The sequence below is a fragment of the Nilaparvata lugens genome, chromosome 2, assembly GCF_014356525.2.
Source record: "Nilaparvata lugens isolate BPH chromosome 2, ASM1435652v1, whole genome shotgun sequence".
Lineage (NCBI taxonomy): Eukaryota > Metazoa > Arthropoda > Insecta > Hemiptera > Delphacidae > Nilaparvata > Nilaparvata lugens.
In genome coordinates this window covers 61000921-61023029 of record NC_052505.1, presented here as the reverse complement: position 1 = coordinate 61023029, position 22109 = coordinate 61000921, and the positions used below count along the sequence as shown (strand labels likewise).

Here is a 22109-nt window from a genome sequence, read left to right as displayed (position 1 = left end):
GGTAAAAATCACTTGAAGAAGCGTTTACACTGTTCAAGTTACTTGACTTCAGTAAACTTGATTCAAGTAACTTGACCAATGTAAACCCCGCTTCTAGCAGGGAGAGGCGAGATTCTACAAGTAGTCCAGGCAACGAATGCTCAAAAAAGGTACAGAAAGAAAGGTTTGGAACTCATTTTTGACCCCTCAGCTCTTCTAAGGTGTAAACATATTAAAAATCCTCACCCCTACACAAATTCTTAACAAAGCAATTGAGACATCTTCTACGTTTGTTACAAAAAATGACCATGGAAGTACATTTATGCCTGGACTAACTATTTATTTCTGAAGATACTTGGACATTTCAAAATCTTATCCCATTATATTAAGTGAGCAATTTCTGTATATCTGTTTATATTTTCATATCTGGTTATCTGGTTATTTATGTTCAATGGATCTCAAAAATGGCTCTAACGATTTCCACGGAGTTTGGAACATAGTAGGTTTATGATATAAAAATTCGATTGCACTAGGTCTCATCCTCGGGAAAACTTGCTGAACGACATTAAAAGGGTAATACAACCTTGGCTGAAACCTTAGACCAGTTATAGAATAGACACGCCCCATTGTATATTCATACTGAAAGTCGATGAAGCCAACATCTACAGCCATATCGCCCCATTGTGACGTCAGCATCAGATAGAAAACTTTTCTGTAGAGTTTGTGAATTAGATAGATCTTATCTTTCTATGTTGAGACCTGAAACTGTGGAGTGTGCTAAGATAACAAAAAGAGACAGTTACTAATAGTTTATCTGATTATTATCATACAATAATTTTGAAAACAAAAACTACTAATTATCTGTTCAAACTATTAACAGACATCTTATATGCTGTACAAAATATACATGTTTTATAATTATATTCAGACTAAGGTATTTTGTTCAATTTATTTGCTAAAAATTCAAGACAAGCAACCCTACAAAATGAAACTAGAGTTAAACTGCAAATTTAAAATAGATCGTCAGCAGCAAGTTCTTTAAAAATAACTATATGATTTTAATTCCTAATATATTATAATTATATAATAATTATAAGTTCTCAATTACAATGGCAAAACTGCATCCTTAAAACAGTTTCAACTGCATCAGTTTCATTCAACTCTTGAACTGGGTATCATGAATTGCTTTTCAAATTCTTGCCATTGTTTTATTCTTTTTTGAAATTAATTATTTGTTTTGAATTCTAACTCTCTCTTAGTTGAATTAAAATATTAGAGGTTGTCGCACAAAGACTAGGTATCAAAACAAATAATTACCAAATACAAATCTAGGTATCCAGTTTGGTATACAAGGAATATAATTCAAATGATTAAATCTAAAAATAAGTGTGCACATAAAAAAATCGTTCTCCAGATACTACTTTATCAAATTCATAGATTTAAGAGCATCAATAAAATCAGGAATAAATATAGCTTATCAGAGGTACATAGACTCATTACAATGCAACATTAAATCCAATATTAAACAATTCTGGAATTACGTAGAGAGTAAAAAGGAATCAAGGTCAGTGGCAGATTGTTTTGAATGAAATGGATGTAAATTGGAATATGTGGTGACCGCAATTGACCAGCTTGTTGAGCGGTGAACCTCTGATGTTTTTCCAGATCCATAATCACAAATTCAGGACGTTAGACAAATTCAGTACTGCTTTCCTGGAACAATATTGGCCTAAAAATAGACAAATGGATACACTGGCCAATATCATATCTTGTGAATTCAATACTAGGACAGATGACACATATATCAATTTTGTTACCACACTTAAATTGAAAAATGCTCAGTTGGATGATCCGATTAATGATTCTGCCTTAGCAAACATAATCCTGAAAAAACTACCTCTCTGAGTCAGAACAGCATTGGCTACACAGCCAATAACCGGTTGTAAACATCTGTTAAATCATTTATACAATATACAATCTGTGATGGCAATACCAAATCACTGGTCAGATCAGTCATACATTCAAAATCAACATAACTCAAATGCTAATGGGTATGCCGGCCAGTTCTATGAATCACCGCCATATGATCCTTCCCAAATGGCGCCTCGTTTTGAGTGTTGCGGTGAACATAACCAGAGCAATAATAAAAATAATGGAAATTTTCAGAACCACTCGGCAAACCATTATTCACAACCGGTGAATCGAAAGAATTCTTATGATGAACATGACCGTTGAATGCTAATGCCGGATATACCCATAATAATAATTACAACAGGAACTATAAACCACCACCACAACAAATAAGTACAAATTATACAATAGAGCATGCGACCCAATCAAACCAACAAAAAACACAGAAACCAACACAAGATAAACCACCACCAAAAACCGCAGCCCACCATGCACATAAAACACCCCGCAAACAACAACCCCTATTGAGTATCCTGTTCCCCACTGAAGATCCATCACCGCCGGAGAACACCAACAGCCACCAGGATCATGCAATCAAGGAGCTGGTGAATACGGAGTAGATGGACAATGTACCAGATCCGCGCACAGGACCTATGCACCCGCATCAATGGATCCCACCGAGGCACATCAAGGACCCTAAGATGGAGGATTGGGAGGACGGACTACCAGACAAAAGGAGCATGCACCGCAAGGCCTGGAGATGGAAGCGACAAGGGAGGAACCATGCACGCAAATACAGTCCCCATGCCCGGTTCAAGCAGCCGAGGAGGACACTGGACAACCGACACCAGGATGGAAGACGGGGGATTGACTGCATGCATCCACGGCACATACACTTTAAAGGTTATGCTCATCTTTGGGACCAAAAAAATGGACCAAATAAATGGAATAAAACCGGAACTGCTAGGAAAACTACTATGGATTCATGCCTGGACAATAATGATGTGGATTACTTATGGAGATTAATGAAGGACAGAGAGTGGTTAATAAGTTCAAGAGAAATAAGGAATTGTATTAAGGAAGCAAAAGTACCTGACTACTATATGTTGAGAGGTTATATTATTAAAGAGATGAATGTATTGAATTACTGTTTTATGCTTGTTGTTATGGCTGTGATGATAATGAAAAGTGATGCTATTGATGTTATAATGAAGACCGTGTTATTGTTGAAGGAATTGTTGACTGTTGGAAATCTTGTATGGGGAAATTGTTTGTTATTAAGGCTGTGATGTTTGTTAAAAATTGTGATGTTATTGAAATAATGAAGAGGATAATATTATTGAAGAAATTTATGGCCCATGAGAAATCTTGTTTTATGAAATTGTTTCCTGATATGATTAAGGTTGTTGATAAAGAAACTATGTGGATACTATTGAAAGAAAATAAATGGAAAGCTTTGGATCAATTAAAAGAAACTATTATTGAAGGAGCAAGGAGTTATTTGAAGAAGCATATAAGATACTGAGGCTTTAAATTTATGTAGGAAAAATTATCAATAGGACAGCCTCACCAATCGATAGTAGATAGCCTAGCCGCCTACATCAATATCTACAAGCAGAAACACAAGAAGAAACCAGATAGCCAGAAAATTTTACAAATCATATCATAGAATTTGAAGTAAATTTGATAAGAAGACGAATAAAAACAATATTATCAACAAAATACTGACCTACCTAAATAAATTTGGTATTGGATCTTCACCTCATGTCACCCAAATTCGATTTTTAATTTGCTCAAGCAATAGATACCTGCAACAAACCAAAGAACAATTTTTAATTATTTGTTTTCTCTCTATGCATCGTTTAAAAAAGGCCACAAAATAGGATATTTAGAAATAAATAAGATAATTACCTTTAAATGGAAAAATTGCAGAAGTTAGGTTAACTGGGATCGCATCGATAGCAAATTGTGATGTAGAAAGTATAAATCTAGGAATTGTAGACTAGCCAATGCCAACCAAATCAGAAGCATATAGCCCTTTAAACATATGTTTGTAAAAAGAAATTGTTCCCAAAACTATTTATGTTATTTATTGTATCAATTAATGTATATATATTCATTTAGATGTTTTATATTATTATTATTATTCATATGTTGTTACCAAAAAACCTCAAGCAAAACCAGTTACCATATGAAGCCAAAACCAAGAATATAGCAAAACAAAAAATTGTACCTGTATCTAGAGAATATAATTAGAATAAGAGACCTAAAAATTGTAAATGAAGTATGAGCCCAAAAATGTTACTCAAATGTATTTAGAAAGAGATTTATTGTATAAAAATCAAATGTTGTTGTTATGTGGAAAGTAAGTTGGTATCACTGCTGAGCAGCAGATTTGAAAATGTTGTATTATTTTTAGAGAATGGAGAAATGGAATTAAGAGTTATATTTATGATATTTTTTATGTTGATGAGAAGGAACTTGTTACTGTATTGATGAGAAATGGGGCATATGCAGAAAGAGTCTGTGAGTTGTTTTCGGGGGATATTTTAGGTTATGTTTATGTGTTAAAGGAAGAATTTGTATTAAAAACATTGTTGATTCTCAAAATATTTTGAATTCAAATTCGGGGGCGCTTATATAACAAATTATTTTGAATAGCAAGCAAAATCGCTTAATGGAAAGATTTTATAGGTCTCTAGCAAACAGCTGCTCTGTTATCACCGGGTGCGATATCAACAAGTGAGACATTAGATAATAATGGGTATCCTGTCTACAATTCGAACAGCCAAATAGAAAAGAATTTTATTTGCTATTTATTGAATTATATAAAATAATGAAATTTGAGGTTAGGATATAATACTTACTGGTTGGCAACCTAAATAATTGATCAAGCCATATAATTTGAAATTTAGCCAGACACCTGTGGCAAATTTTAGTTGTAAACAAATAGCATTCAACCAGAAATGGAAAAACAACTTAATAAACTTAAAAAAACTTATTGTGTCAAATGAGCATGTACAAAATATGTAAAATAAATAAAAATATTAAGGAAGTGTGTATATTCCATTGATATAGAGAATAAGATTAAGAAGAGCGATATCCGCTATGATGCCACTGTGCTAGTGTAGCTACCAGAAATTTCGGGCAAGAAGTCGGGTATTTGTATTCGCTGTGTAGAAAAAGAGCCTTTTTCAAATGATAATATTTTTTCATTGAAGCAATAAAAAATATTCAAAGTATGGTAGTTTCATGCAGTGCTTATGGATGTATGAATCTGCATGCACCAGATAAAAATATTTCTTTTCATACATAAGTATTTTTATATTTTCATCGGTCATGTTTCATGCAGGCTTAGGTTGATTCATTATCATTATTTGCCAAGTAATAAAATATAAGTTTCGGTAATATTATAATAAATATTTTATTTCCATGGATCCAATATAGGTATCCATATTCCATTCCATTAATTTGTCTTATATTGTAATATTTTGTGAACTATGAAAATATTGTATGCTACATTTGTATTATAAAAAATATTATTTGCTAAAATTGTCTATAAATTCTTCATCATTGCTATTGTTTCATTTCTCCTGTTCTTATAATATGTAGTTATTTATTATCTTATATTAAATATAGGAGTATAGAGTATAGTTAGGTACCTATACTTAAGTTGCAAAACGAATGAGAAACAGTTTCACGAAATATTGTGATAATGGTTAATTTATTATTATTTGCCATCTAATAGAATATACGGTAATATTAGTGATCTATAATTTTTGTTTTATTTTTCCCGTTCTTATAATATGTAGTTATTTATGATCTTATATTAAATATAGGAGTATAGAGTATAGTTAGTACCTATACTTAAGTTGCAAAATGAATGGAAACAGTTTCACGAAATATTGTGATAACAGTTGATTTATTATTATTTGCCATCTAATAAAATATACGGTAATATTAGCGTTCAATAATAAATGTTTTATTTTCCATATCCAAAATACATGGTAATAGGAAAATATTGTAAAAATGAGATTCATTTGCTAATAGAATGGATCAAAATCTGTAGTGAGGTAGGTTCATTAAATTAGATGTTTGGTCGAGTTAAAAATAATGTTCAATGAACAAATCATTGTATCATATGGTAATGGAAATGATGAAAAGTTGAAAAAAAATTATATTGAAATCCATCAAGTATGTCGAAAGATGTAACGCAATGAAAGTCAATGTTTTCCCATATAAGTCTGTCTGGGCACCTGACTTCTTGCCCAATATTCAATGGTGACAAGAAATGAAGGAGGCATCATGCTTCCAAATGCTTGAAAGTATAGCTTAGTCATCTAACTATATATATCAATGGTATTATTCTATCAGGCGCATGGATACATTTGTAATTTTTAGATGAGACAATCAAAATGCAGTGGCTGATTGGCGGTAAAAACGAGTCAATTCAAAAATAACACTCAGTATTTATATAAATGATAAGAATTAGTAAGCTATCACTACTCAGTTCATGTACCGAATGTAATCTGAGTGATTATAAAATATAACACATAATATATATGTAATAGCCTAGCAGATTGACACAGACTATTTGATTATACAATGGCGTAGTAGTTGAATATTTGAATAATATGCAAATTTGGAATATGGAAGTATGATCATAGAGAATAGGGGTAGATCAGAGCCCACTTGCTTGCCAGATGTCACCAGGAACGCCACTAATCCTATAGAGCACAAGTCCCTTTTTTGTTAATAATTGTACGTTTGAAAGATTTAAGTTTGAATTCAACAATTAATTTTCATAAGACTTAGTGAGGCCATATTTAAGGCATAAGTCATACAGATATTTATTTATCCCCTTGGAGAGGACGACTTCGGCCACCAGAAAACCCGAGACGATGGAAGAATTGGATTGCCATCATCATCTTGTGAATTCAGCACGTGAGTTATAGTTACAAGAAATTATATATATCTAGGGTGCCCTCAGTGCTTCAAGTGAAACAAGATTTAAAAAGCTAGCTCGTCGAAAGGTTATTCAAATATTGAAATTAAGAGGCCAGACCTTTAGCCCTGAGAAATATATATAATATATTTGAGATTTATAATTTATTAATAAATTATTTATATTAATTTGGAAAGAAGGTATATGAGATTTTATTTGACAAGCAACAGCAAGTCGATAACAGAGCTGCATAATCTAAATGCATAAATGATCAATGATTTAAGAAGCACATGGTAATTTTTTGTGCTAAAAGCAAAAAACCTAATAAGTGAGCTAATCTGTGATATTTTTTTATATAGATATATTTGTTCTAATTTTATTTTTTATACTTGTTGCTCTACATGTTTATTTATTCATTGATATTTTGTGTAATATATTTGTGTCAAATTTTGATGGTGTATCTTTCATTTATTTCCCTATCTCCATGCATGAAAAATCTTATCAATCTAATTATAATCTATTTAGTTACCAGTATTGAAATATATTAAGATTACCATCCGACTATATTCTTCACCAAATAAGTTGGTTAAGACAGTGATATACAGCATTGATTATCAAATCTTTGGAAATAATACGTTCCATAGATTTATATAAATTATCCAGTATCATTAAATCCGATTTGAAGAATCTCAAAATCATTGTATTAAGTTGTAGCAGCACAAATTCTTGCATCTGTATTTGCGGAATTTGACAAATCAGTCACAGAAATTGTGGACTGTTGGAGCAGCCGATGTCAGTAACCAACAAGAGCCGAGAACTGCGGGAGCTCCTGGGCGAGCCAGTAAGAAATTGGTATATTTATTATTCTAAGAACCACAATAAGGGTTACATATCTTGTAATTCATGCTCTACCGACTGCAGCCAAGCAGGGCAGCTCGTTATTGAAAGAAATAATGTGACACAAACATGACTTATCCAATGTGGGACTGGTGATGAGAACAGAGCTCATAAAATCATTATTGAGAGTAAATCAGGGCTGTATATCGCTGATAATTATAGACAAGTCAATACAGATTGAGATTTGTCGTGAATGGATGATGGGCAAACCTTATATTATGTTTTTATAATCAACAAATTGATAGACATTGTTTTAATAATCTTGAATACTGATATCTAGTCAATACTGACTCAAATTCATTTTATTTTGCCATAACATAATACAGATTAATAAAATAGATATTCTATCTTACATAATGGCACTACCAGCATACAACTTGTGCGCCGGCAGTGAGTTCGAACAACTAGGTACTGCAAACAAGTCAATAGAAATAAAATAGAGCTTATTCAAACCACTAAAATAAATGAAATTATGGAGACTAGGTCACATCTCAATCTTTACAAACGTCAAGACAAAGTGACAAAATTACAAGCAAATTAATGATGAATTCAAAAAGACAACTACAAGGAAGATATGACATATTATATTATGATGTCTATTTATTTCGAATTTGTACCTGAAGACGGGACAGAAGAAAGTCCCGAAATGTATAGTGCTTTAAATTATCAATTGTTCTATAATAATTCAAAAAACTATATTGTTTGTTTGAAAAATGGTACCAATTCTATATCTATTAATTTACAGTATATATATATACAGTAAGTTAACAGTATATACACAGCATAACCAGTATATAGAATAAGTATTGTATTTGGCTATTTGCCTCCGCAGAACATGAGATGAAAGAACACCAATAATTCTAAGAACCAGCAGAACAATCATAAAAATTACTTTAAATACTGTGTTGCATATACATTCATTTTTGTTTACATTATGTTCTTTCATTTTACATTGATGTCGAATATTGCTACTTCAAAGAGCTAGACTATTGTGTTATTATACAGAGTGATTATAAAAGAACTTAACAACTTTGAAAGCACATAAATATTTATTGAAATTAGTTACAGAATTAAGAAAGGTGTAATTTTGTTACAAAACACTTCAATTTTAAGGTGTGGGTGTTATTTTGGTTCGATGTGACAGCCGTTGGTAATGCGACTTACATCCCACAGATCAAAGATTTCTTGCCTCACTCGTACCAGCATATTAGGCTTAAGTTGTGCAACTGTAGCGATCCGATTTCAGAGGTCATTAAGATTGTCTGGTAGAGGCGGAACATAAACCTTATCCTTAATAAAATCCCACAGGAAGAAATCCATTGGTGTTAAATCCATCGCTCCAGTGAGCATGGTAGCCATGCAATTGGCCCTGCATGGTAAATCCAGCGAAGTTGAAAGCAGAATTCCAAAACTAAAACTTCTCCGTGGAAATGAGCTGGTGCACCGTCATGCTGAACAAGATGAACAAGTGTCCTTTTACTTTCAGCATGATGGTGCACCAGCTCATTTCCATGGAGAAGTTTTGGATTTTCTAGACATTCGCTTTCAACTCTGCTGGATTGACCGTGCAGGGCCAATTGCATGGCCACCTCGCTCACTGGATTTAACACTGATGGATTTCTTCCTGTGGGGTTTATTAAGGATGAGGTTTATGTTCCGCCTTTACCAGACAATCTCAATGACCTCCGGAATCGGATCACATTCGGATCACTGCTGTTGCACAAGTTATGCTTGATAAGCTGATACAAGTGTGGCAAGAAATCGACTATCAGTGGGATGTATGTTGCATAACCAACGGCTGTCACATTGTACCAAAATAGCACCCACACCTTAAACTTGAAGTGTTTTGTAACAAAATTACACCTTTCTCAATTCTGTAAGTAATTTCAATAAATATTCATGTGCTTTCAAAGTTGTAAAGTTCTTTTATAATCACTCTGTATATTATGTCAAACATTACCAAGAAGTGTTGGATTTCAACGTAAACATCAATCTAGCCGACTGCAAGCCGACATTCTTGAAGGTAGATATATTTACCATATTATATTATTTCAGATGATCTATTGTTCCAATTAGCCTTTAGATCGAAGCACCTATATTTAATAATCATAATAATAATGAGCAGGGGAAACAGAAAGGCAAAGTATGAATGGAAGAATGGAGTTAACAATGAGAACATAAAGAATCATGGGAAACTACTCAGAGCTCAGCTGAATTATTTGAAGACACTGTGGAATTTAGTCTTAGAAAAGAGTGGACTGTATAAATAGGAGAGAATAAATCAAATTCTGAAATAAGAGAAACAATGTGTATTGACTGATTTGACACCTGACTGAAATTCCACATGAGTGCAAGAACCGTTGTGCATTCAAAAACCTGTGCACTGGAATGAATGCGAAACAGTTTTAGGCAACTCAGTATTAAAACTAATCAACAAAATGTAGGCTAAGGTAAAATGCCAAATGAAAAAGTAGGTTAGTAAAATACAAACTTTAATCAGCATTAAAGAATGTCAAATCATATGAACAAGAGAAAAAAATTCGAATACATGAAATAACCCCTCAGGGTGATTGGTCAACATATAAATTGAAACAGAATTTAACTTTGTTATGAACAAGATTAGGATTAAGTTTAGAAAAGGATTGAAGTACATGAACAAACTTGAAAACGGTATTGATTCTAGTAAAAAAGAACAAGTAAAAACAGTAATCTGAATGCAAGAACTGATTGCAATGTAACAATTTGAAATACTAAAAATTTGAAATAATTTGAATTCTAATTATTAAAGAGTGACAGTAAAAAGTTATGAATATAACAGTAATGCACATAGAAAATAATCTATCTGGTTATCAACATGGAAAAATGAAATAGTTACTAAACAAACGTTTATAGAATACCAGAATCTATAATAAGTAGTCTTTAGTTTAAACCTACAATTGTCATTTTTAATAACAAACAACACCTGAGAAAATTGAGATGTAAATATGTTGAATTGCAAGGCTTCAACATTTGAATTGGTTCGATACCAACAAAAGAAAACAGGTAGGTTGAAATTAACCATAAGGTTATATGAATAACAGTAGCCTGTACTGAAATAGCCTAATTGCAAAATGCAGAAACTACAGCTTTAGCAATAATCAAAGAATAATAACAAAGAATTAAATAGGATTGATAATTGCAATGTTCACAGAACATTCATGAATTGATTACAAAAAACTGACAAACAATTCTCAAGAGCAATAACTCAAAAATAAAGTAAAGTTGACTATGAACAACAATGAATTCCTAACCTGAAAGATAAAAACAATAGATTGGGGTAGTAATAAAATACAAAGTAGGTGATACAGAAATACTTAGCTGCGGAACATAATGCAAGAGCCAAGGTCCTGATTTGGTCTAGGACCTTCAAAGACAGCGTGAGCTTCCAATAGCTCGAATAGGCCAGAGTCAAGGTCCCGGTTTGGTCTAGGGCCTTCAAAGACAGCGTGAGCTTCCAATAGCTCAAATGGACACATCAGGGGAGAAACAAGATTCAAACTTGTTTGAAATGCCAATGAAACAGCAGCCAGTTGTAGAGGAAGAGTTTTCAATCAATGTTTCAAAGGATATATTTCCCAAGTTTTGGAAATATTCAGTTGCAATATTTGTAAAATGTGATTTACAATTGAGAGTCACGTTAATCAGTGATATAGGCAATATATCACAATAATTATCAATAGAATGAATGATGGGTCAACTTTCAGTCCCAAAATGCAAATAAAGAATTACTAAACAAGGTTAGCACTCGATTTAAAACAAGAGTCCGCAATATATAAAACAAATTTAAACTTGTAGACAGACATGGTGACACACACAAGCAGCCATTTTGAGAATGCCGTAATGGAAATAAAATATGTAAAACTGAAACAAGTGTTCAAATCTTGAAAAACTAATAATAGTTCCACAGAACCAGTCGAGAATATCCAACAATTGATATAAACAAACAGGGCGAGGCGAAAACTATTTTCATGAAAGATGAGAGTTCAAGTTGTAACTTATAATTTTACAAGGAAGTGCACACACATGCAAGAGTTCCCGAACACGTTGAAAAATTAGAATTGAAATAGTAAATGAACTAATTATGCAATTTTTAAAGTTGATGGCTCCAAAGAACCAAAAAAATGTCTCCAACAAATAAAACAAGCAAACAGGGCAAGGTGAAAACTATTCTCACGAATAAAGCAGAATAATTGGAGACACACACAAAGTTGCTGCTAGACAGCCAAATGATGAACCGTAAAGGTGGGAAGTGGGTAGCAAGCAAGTGCTAACTTGATCAAGAAATCACCAATAAAATTTATGTTTAAAAGGATGCAAAAATATCCGGAAGCCGAACAACAAATTGACAAATACAATAATAAAATGACTATGGCTTCAGAACATATCCAAAAACTAAAACAAAGATAAATAAAAATATGCAGCGACAATGCCCAGTATCAGGTTGGCAGTGGACCACTAGCACTCCAGCGGCAAAAATACAAACTAATGACTACCATGCAGAGAAACATGACAATTCAAAAATCAATAAAAGAGATTGTTTGAAGATGGAGAATAGTTTTAACATAAAGTGGGCCCCATTGGGAAATTCAAAGAATTGCCCAAGAAAGAAAAAAGAATATGTTAAAACTTATTCACCGTCTTCTTGACCTTCAACGATAGGTAGAGGTGCAATACTGGAAATTGCATGCTTGAAATCTCCAGACTCAGTAAGCACCATCACAACCCGTACCTTCCCATCCACACCAGGAAAAACCTCAGTGATGCACCCTAATTTCCAAGCAGCAGGTGGAGCACCAGGATCCTTCAACAATACCAAAATACCAACAGCAATGTTGTCACTTGAAGACGTCCACTTGTGTTTTTGCTGCAAAGTGTCTAGATATTCTTGTGTAACTGCCTATTCAAATCTGTTATCATTTGCCAGCGTGCAAGGTGATTCACATGCTTTGTCGGTTGTGATTTCAGGGGAAGTGCATTTATAGGCCTACCAATCAAGAAATGTCCTGGTGACAAATACGCTAGGTCATGAGGGTCTTCAGATAATGAGGTAATGTGTCTAGAATTGAAGATAGCTCCAATTTGAGCACTAAGAGTATGTAATTCTTCAAAGTTGAGAACTTGCTTCAAAATAATGATCTTGAAAATGCTTTTGAAACTTCTGATTGAACACTCCCAAAGACCACCAAAGTGAGGTGCACGAGGTGGAATGAAGTTCCACTGAATTCTCCAAGAAGCTGACGACTTCTGTAACAAATGTTGATTCTGCGAATCATCCAAAAAATTGTAAGCTCTTGAAGTTCACCGCTAGCTCCAGTGAAAGCAGTACCATTGTCAGAATAAATGGTGTTGGGCATGCCACGAATTGACGTGAACCTAGTTAATGCGGCAAGAAAGGCTTTAGTTGACAACTCAGTAACAACCTCCAAATGCACAGCACAAGTCGCCATACAAACAAATAATGCAATATAAGCTTAGCTGAAAGACCTGGACTTAGGACTGCCAAGCCTTAAGTTGAAAGGTCCCATATAATCAATGCCTACATTTAAGAAGGGTGCACTAATATTCACACGAACGGCTGGCAATTGCCCCATAAGCTGAACAGCTTTATTTTGTGAAAAACGAAAACATTTTATACTAGTGCGCGAGGAGAACACTCCTGGTAGATGGAATCCAAAAACACTGGCGAAGAAAAACCATGGTGGCCTGGACTCCAGCATGGCACAGATGTTGATGGGTGCTTAGGATTAAAGCTTTTGTGGATTTGTGCTTACCAGGTAATAAAATTTGATGCTGAACATCAAATGGTACATCAGCATACATTAATCTGCCTCCTACTCTAAGCAGGCCATCTTGATGGATAAACGGTGAGAGAGAATGGATCTTACTGCGCACATCCAGCCCCTCTTTTGCACATAGACGCTGCAACTCTGATCCAAAAAATTCTTCCTGAACACTTTTAAGTATATGGAATTCAGCGTCTTGAATTTCTGTAACTGACAATTCGCCTACATGACGCTCCCTAGTCCCCTTAACATTGTGAATGAAACGCAAACAAAAGGCAAGAACACGAATCATTTTGATAGAGCTAGAAATGTGAGTGAACAAAATTGAAAATACAGAATTTTTGACATTACTAACCAATACAATACTAGAAAAGGTATTGACCACAAACTGAGATGAGAAAGGCTTTTCAATATCTTTTCTTTCCTGCAGCCAAGCAGGACCATGCCACCACAACTCATTTTTAGCAAGATCAGTAGGAGTAGATCCTCACGTAACGATGTCTGACGGATTACACACACTCCTGACATGACCCCATTTGAAATTAGCAGTGATCTCCTGGATCTCTGCTACATAATTTCCTACAAATACATCCTTCCTGTCAGGTATAGAACGAATCCAACTACACACAGTGGTAGAATCAGACCAAAGACATACATTACATAAAACAATATTGAGTAAATCAAAAGCTTCAACTACATGGTTGATCAGACAAGCTAATAATAAAGCAGCTTGCAATTCCAACTTAGGGATAGAAAGCATTTTAAGGGGAGCAACACGAGACTTCGAACATAATAGCTGAGTTTGAACACTACTTGAAACAGAACACACATATATACATGCACCGTAGCATATGCAACAGAACTAGAATCTGCAAAACCATGTAGCTCAATGGTTGTGTTAGGCTGAGTGGCCAAAACACACCGAAGAATAGATATTGTAACCGAATACTGGTGGGGTGGACAGCAGAGAAACACCGAAAATTGAGTCAAATCTATTATAATCTATGCCCTTCCTGTGGGGCAATACTTCCTTAAACCTAAAACTTACTAACTAAACCACAAAGTAATGATTCACTTGAAATTAGATCAAGTAAACAAATCAATTGAAGAATAGAAAAAATTTAAAGTTTTCCAACAAAAAAAATGTTTTTATGTTAGTTTAATATAAGGTCAATGGACTGCCAAGAAACAAGGAGACCTCTTCCCCTTAGAAGGGGACAGAATGGGCAGAATTACACTACTGGTTGGGTCCGTCCCAGGACCCACAAAATTAAACTACTATTGAGTATTAACAAAGTTTCAACAACAACCAAACAAAATAATGAAAAAATAATTTAGATTATTTCAGATCTAAGTTGGTATAGGACAATAAATACAAAATAGGATGGAAACCAATAAGGACCAGAACTGACACTATTATTCTACTGTGACCTTTGATAAATTTCCCAAGACTTTTGCTGGATATATTTGAATTTGATATATTTTTCAAGAAGGAATTGCTGGATTGTTCCTCTTTTACACTGTGGAACTAATTAACTGCTCCCACAATAAATCCACTTCGGGAGTTCAAATTTAACTTCTCGACTTCAACAAACTAGTTAAAATAGTTATGATACTAAATAAGTTGAAATACATCTAATCATGGAATAACACAGCAATTAGAACCGATTCATTTGATCTAAAACGGTATAACATAAATTAGCATTTCAATAAAACCTTAGCAAAATAGTTAAAATAATTACAATACTATAACAGTTGAAATGCATCTAATCAGGAAGTAGCACGGCAATTATAACTGATACTATCAATCTAAAACGGGATAGCATATATTAGCATTTCAATCAAACTTTAACAAAATAGTTAAAATAATTACAATACTATAACAGTTGAAATGCATCTAATCAGGAAATAGCACGGCAATTATAACTGATACTATCGACCTAGAACGGGATAACATAATTATATTAGCATTTCAATCAAACTTTAACAGCCAAACTTTCAGAAAATTACAAGAAATCAAAAACTTAATTATGTGAAATAGATATCTTGTCTCCTACTACTAGAGCAAAATTAGTGAGGTCGCTCAACCAAATCAATTGTTTGTTCTACAAATCATATTAGCAAATGTTGTCTTATTTCACCCTAACTTAATTCCTTATTTAACTATAATCTAGCCTCAAATTTAGTTCTCAAATATAATTGAATACATTCTTTTGCTTAAATAACCTAACAAATTTACACTGGAGAAGAACGTGCCAGCTGTAACTCTGAGTGTCACAGGTTACAAAGTTTAAGTTTGAAGTTTAAAATGAAAATAGGTTGCTCAAATTTTGAATAATGTTTCTCCGAAAAACAGAAGTGAAAAATAGTTTTGAATTTCAGTCACTCACCCCACACCAACACAATCGCGACATCCATCTCCACTAAGGAACCCGTCCTTCAATCTCGAGAGCTGCCCACTGACTGACCAAGAGCTCACCGAAATTTTCCACAGGTTGTGGAAAACTCTTGGCAACCTGGTCCGTAAGCTGGCGCCCTCAAACGATTCATCAGGGAATTAACAGTTGAAAAGAAAATGAATAAGAACACTAATTTTTCTTCTGAGTGACAATAACACAGTGGAATTGTCGTGGACTGCAACCAGGAAGACAGCATTGACCGCTGAGGCAGCAGTTCTGCTGCCTACATCGACCGATGCCATTCAAAGTGCAGCCGGCACATTCTTCTTCACAATAATTAATACCTCTAATCTTATGACTAACTTAAAACTAAATTGTCTTCCACACTCTCACATAGCTCCCTCCTCCAGAGAAGAGCTGGTCCTCCAGCTCTGGTAAGTTGGTACCTGATGTGGTCACTCAGACTTGGTCATCCTGCAGCTGGGATTCCCTCAGCTGCCTCACAATTGCCTCCACTGAGGTGTTAGGTGCACCACCAGGCGGTGTGGCCGCAGCGATGTCATCCTTGGCAGATCCCTCAACCCCAGTCTGGCTTTGAACTCCAAGGCCTCTGTGTAGATGTTGCCTTATAAGGATGGCGGCCAGGAAGGTTGCCACCAGTGCGCCTCTTCCAAGAATCAGCCCTCATGCTGTTCTGGAACCGTTGTTCTGTTCCTGGTCCCACCTCTACAGTTGTTGTTGGAATTCCTCCAATGGCACCTCAGGCAGTCCAGCTGGCCCTTGCCAGTATGAACCTCTCCACATCACTTGTTGCAGCAGGTGTTGCACCTCCTTGGTGCTTGGCTGGCCTTGAGTGGTCAGGATCAAAGCAGTAGGTGCAGTCAAGGTATTTATCCGCTTGTCCAGGTGCACCTTGCCCACCTGCCGGGTTGCTGGCAGCAGTTCGTGATGATCGATGGACATCATGCACCCAGCATGTGCCTTCGCCTCCCCGAGCCCATGGATTATGGTGTGTGACTTCTGACAATGTGAGTATGGCGACAATGTGAGTTGAGACGTTTCTCTCCTTGGATGCTGTAGACCCAGGTCTGTCGTGGGATGTCCCACACCCAGGTATCAGGTGGAGTGCCCAGGATAGCAGTTCTGTGGCAGAGTTGCAAGATGTCATCAGCCTCTCCTAGGTACAGGGCACTCAAACAGGATAGATGATGTCTCTTGAAGATGGTCAGTTCAGCTGGGCAGATGGTCGGTTCTCCTGAAGAACACCTGGCCAGGTATTCGGTGTCCGGTTTGGCATACCGCTGCTGGTCCTCACTCAGCAGTAACATCTCTTCATCCAGATGGAACTGGGTCGCTAAATTGGTCACAGGATCATGAATGGGTAGTGCATGTGCGCGAAACAAGGTGAAGCGTCTACCTGCTGCTGTTAAAGGAAGATCTACAAACACTTTGATTGACATCACAAACACCTAAGATGGACATGGCTTGAGTCTGTGCAGCCTGGTAGTATGGGTAAGCCTCCTCTGCACCCGCGATCAGCCCCAGTTCCTGTGGTAAACTTGAGCAAACACTTACAAGCAAAGCTCTCATCTCTGGAGGAGATATCAAGCCAACACTTAATTTACCCTGTGACACCTTTTCAAGAGCGGCTAACAAATTATTCAAGTCACTTAAACTTAACATAATGGCCAACTCTAAGTCCTGTAGTTTGGCTGTTACATTCACAAAAGTCTAAAGTATTACTTCACTATCGCTAACCTTATGATCTATATTATCAATCCATTTTGCAAAGATTTCTGTACTCTCTTCCAGTTTCTCTGTCATTTGTTTGATGTTGGCAGAGTTCATCTCTGCTCGCCTTGTCAACTTCCTTGTCACTGTCAGCATTTCCTTCTGCAAGTGAATCACCTCCATTGTCCTCTGGTTGGTGTGTTCCAGGCTCAATCGAAGGTGGTCAACATCATCCTCTTCAGCTGTCCCAAATATTACATGTAATAATTTCCCTCCAATGTTGAGGAGTCCCCTCCTTTCTCGGCCGGTTGGTAGAAGCTCCATCAAGGCCTGCCCGGCCTCCTCCAGCTGCTGCCCAGATTGAAGCAGCCTCCTCAGGAACCCTTCATGCGCCCCGAGATCGGGAATACGTTCGGTTGCCTTTCACCAAGTCTGTTGGGTGTCTTCGATACTCAGGCGTAGATTTGTGATTCCCTGACAAATCTCTGTGATGTTGAGTGATACAATGATCCTCCAACGATCTCCCGTCAGCAGGATCTCCCCCTGCTGCACATAATGGACGCCTGCCTCCTTAGACTCAGCTCCCATGATGTGCACCAAGCCTGTAATGGAGTGCCGCATTGTTAATCTTTTACATTCTCCTCAATTTTTCTCCATTCCCAGATTCCACCACTATTCATTCTATTCCTCCATAACATTGCCACCCAGGCTAACCTTTTCACCTCTCTCTTACCTCCTCCAGCTTTTCTCTCTTGATGATCTAACTTCTCCTACCTTACTTCCACTTCTCCAATTTTTTTCATTGTCTGCATTTATCCAACCTATCACCTCCCTTGTTACTAATTTCTTAATTTCTTCCTTTTCTTTCACTCTCACGGTCCTGTTTACTTCATCTGCAAGCACCCCCTACTCAGTTCAGAAGTAGCTTACAGAATCTATACACAGTTAGGTGAGGGTCTGGGCCCTATTCCTTAAGGGATAGGGTGAGCGGTGTGGCTCTTCAGCCTCTCTCATTTTTGGCTGGTAGGTTACATCTAGAGGGTAGTCCACCTGTACGTCAGGGCTGGGCAAGTCAAAGACCTCGTCTTCTTCTTCCGGACCTGCTACTTCCTCCACATCTTCTTGTAATCTTTCATCATCTACCACCTTCTCTTCCTCCTCCGTTTTTCCCTCTTCTCCCTCTTCCTCACTGCTCTCTTCATCCCAGTCTGTATAGGGCCAATAGTCATCAATTTTGTCATCTTCATCTGTTGGTTGCTGTGATGACAGGGTTGTAGTTACCTCCTCCTGCTCCTCTGGTTCCTCTTCCTTTTTATTTTTGACAACTACACAGGGTTTCAACCGGTTGATATGGACAATTACCTGCCGTCCATCAGGTAAGAGCAACATGTAGTTCACATCTGATAACCTCTTCTCCACCTCAAATGGTCCTGTCCAAGGATGGTGAAATTTCTTGGCATTCCCAAGGGGTACCGCTGGATTGTGAAGATATACATGCTGCCCTTCCTTGAAGCTTCGTGGTGTGCGATTCTGGTTGTCAATCTGGATCTGCTTCTCTGCTGAGTTGATGGAATTTTGCAGGGCAACCTCATATGCTTTCTGGAGCCTTTGCTGTAGTTGTCGCAGATGACCTTCCAGGTCGTTACCTTGCAGATCCTTCGGGATGCAAAAGTCTCCAGGTAGAACCATATCCCGACCATGTTCAAGATAAAACGGAGAGCAACTCCGTTGCTGAGTGCACCACCGACCAATATGCCATCAGGGCATAGGGTATCCATTGGTCCCAGTCAGACCCATCCCTTTCAACAAACTGGGAGATACTATCGTCAAGGTGCGATGAACTCTCTCCAACCTTCCATTGCTTTGGGGGTGGTATGCTGTAGTACGGAGCTTACTGATGCCTAGGAGCCTGCACGTGTGGCCCATAAGTTCTGAGACGAAATTCTGGCCTTGGTCGGTCAGCAAGCGTTCTGGGACCCCATGCCTGGTGATGATTGACTGAACAAAAACCCTTTTTAACACGTGATAGTGCATGTTTAGATAATGTCATCACAACAATGGATCAACAGCACTATGCTATGGAAATACTTGATTTTGATTTCTCTGATCACTCTGGAATTACTGTTACATTTGAGACAAAGTTTAGAAGAAGAAAAGAACCTGTTTTTAAAAGTTTAAGAAGAGATTTGTCTATGGAGAGAATTAGAGTGTTGGAACGGCGATTGTTGTTGGTGAATTGGATGCAGATGCTGGAAGGGGAAGAAGATGCTCAATTGACATTCAATAAATTTTTTGAAGCCTTTTACAGAATATTCGATGAAATATGTCCCAAGAGGCCTTTGAGATTAAACGCTGAGAAGAGAAATGTAGCTAAGTCAGGCTGGTATACACCGAAACTGGCGGAATTGAAAGACAAAATGATGACTTTCCGTTCCATTTTTCTTATAAGACATAGCGATGATGCGCAACTGGCTTATAAAAGGAGTAAACAGATCTATAAACGGGAAATAAATAGAGCGAAGCTCTGTTTTAATGCCAACTGTATCGAGGAGTCGGGTAACAAATCAAAAGCTGCGTGGACTCTGGTGAACAAAGTAAGGAGTGGAGGATCAAAACGCACAAATATTGAGATTTCACCAGATGTTTTCAGCACATATTACACATCATCCGTCCAGGAAGCAAAAGATGGCATCGAGCAGCCACAGGTTATTGCAAGAGATTTCATGGAGCATCCACTGTCCACACATGAAGAATTCAAATGGACACAAGTGTCATGTGCTGATGTTTATAAGATTGTCATGGATATGAAAAACTCAAGAAGCAGGGACATTTTCGATTTATCCAACCACGTTTTGAAATGTGTAATCCAGTCTATTATTGTTCCATTGACTCACTATATAAATATGTGTCTACAACAAGGAGTTTTTCCAACAAAACTAAAAATTTCGAGACTTGTACCTTTGTTTAAAAAAAATGGAGACAGACTTACACCAAAAAATTATAGGCCTATCTCCATAGTTCCAATTTTCGGAAAAATTTTAGAGCATGTTGTGAAGCTTCAGATATGTACCTACTTCGATAGTTATAATCTTATAAGTGACTCCCAATTTGGTTATAGGGTGGGTAAAAGCACAACAGGGGCAGTTCTTACAATTATCGATCAAATAATAGAAGCATTCGAGAATAAATGCCTTGCTCAGATGACTGCCTGTGACTTGAGCAAAGCTTTCGATTGTGTCGATCACTCAATACTCCTTCACAAGTTGAGTCACTTTGGAGTACGTGGTTTGTGTCTTGATTTTTTTAGGTCATATCTGGAGAATAGATCACAAATAGTTGATGTCAATGGAAAACTATCTGCCATTTCTTATCTTAAATTTGGAGTACCACAAGGTTCTGTTCTGGGACCACTGTTGTTCCTTGTAATGATAAATGATCTACCCAAGTGTTTAACATCTTCTAAAACCATAATGTATGCTGATGACACTTCTTTCCTAACTATTGACAGAGATTTCCAAAATCTCAACAGAGTTGCTAATCAAACAATAGACAAGGCTAATTCATGGTTCAAAGCAAATGGTTTCCTCCTCAATGAATCCAAGACGCAAAATGCAATATTCACATTGAATAATAGACATGAATTGTCAAACAATTTTGTAAAAAAAATCAAATTATTAGGAGTACAAATAGATTACCATCTGACTTGGAGTGATCATATTGATTTACTGTGCAGCAAGTTATCAAAGTCTATATATTTGTTGAAGACTCTAAAATATCATGTTCCATTCAACTATGTTTTAAATGTGTATTATGCTTTGTTTCATTCCCACTTGAGTTACAGTGTTATTCTGTGGGGAAATTGTTCACGGGTGTCTGAAGTTTTGGTTCTGCAAAAAAAAGCTATAAGAATAGTAACTAACTCAAATGTGAGAGCTCACTGCAAACCGCTATTTGTCAAAACTAGAGTCATGACTGTCATTTGTTTGTATATATATACGTTGCTTTTGTATATAAAATTGAAGGAAAGAAACCTTGATTGTAATATTAATGTGCACAATCATAATACGAGGAGCTATAGAAATGTACATATTCCTCAAGTAAGGCTATCAAGGACTTTGAGAAGCCATTTCAATGTGGGAATAAGACTTTTTAATCATTTGCCATCATATGTCAGAGATCTACCTTATCCTAGTTTCAGAAAGGCAATAAACAAATTCCTAAGTGACAACCCATTTTATAGTTTGACTGAATTTTATGAAAACTCCTTCAATTAATTTTTGTCTTATAAAATACTGTATATTATAGGACCTGCTAGTATGTGTATAAGATTATAATTCTTATTTATGAGTTACCTAGATGGTATAAATTTGTATTGAGTGGGTCTCCACCCAAATTATTAATGTAATGTTTTTTTTTTAATTCTCT

General features: G+C 36.2%; 1 protein-coding gene and 1 long non-coding RNA gene across 4 annotated transcripts in view; one reads left to right on the top strand and one right to left on the bottom strand.

Moving 5' to 3' along the window:
* The window catches only part of LOC111043948 (fukutin-related protein), a 248882-nt gene that overhangs the window by 134431 nt on the left and 92342 nt on the right, over nucleotides 1–22109 (top strand). The gene's annotated exons all lie outside the window — the stretch shown is intronic.
* On the bottom strand, nucleotides 975–3861 carry LOC120350098. 2 transcript variants are annotated; one of them, XR_005570604.1, is made up of 3 exons: nucleotides 3802–3861; nucleotides 3624–3698; nucleotides 975–1708 (listed from the first exon to the last, which is right to left on the bottom strand). It is a non-coding gene; the product is annotated as an uncharacterized LOC120350098 (long non-coding RNA). The 2 variants fall into 2 exon arrangements; XR_005570603.1 differs by having other exon boundaries at nucleotides 975–1692; nucleotides 3802–3830.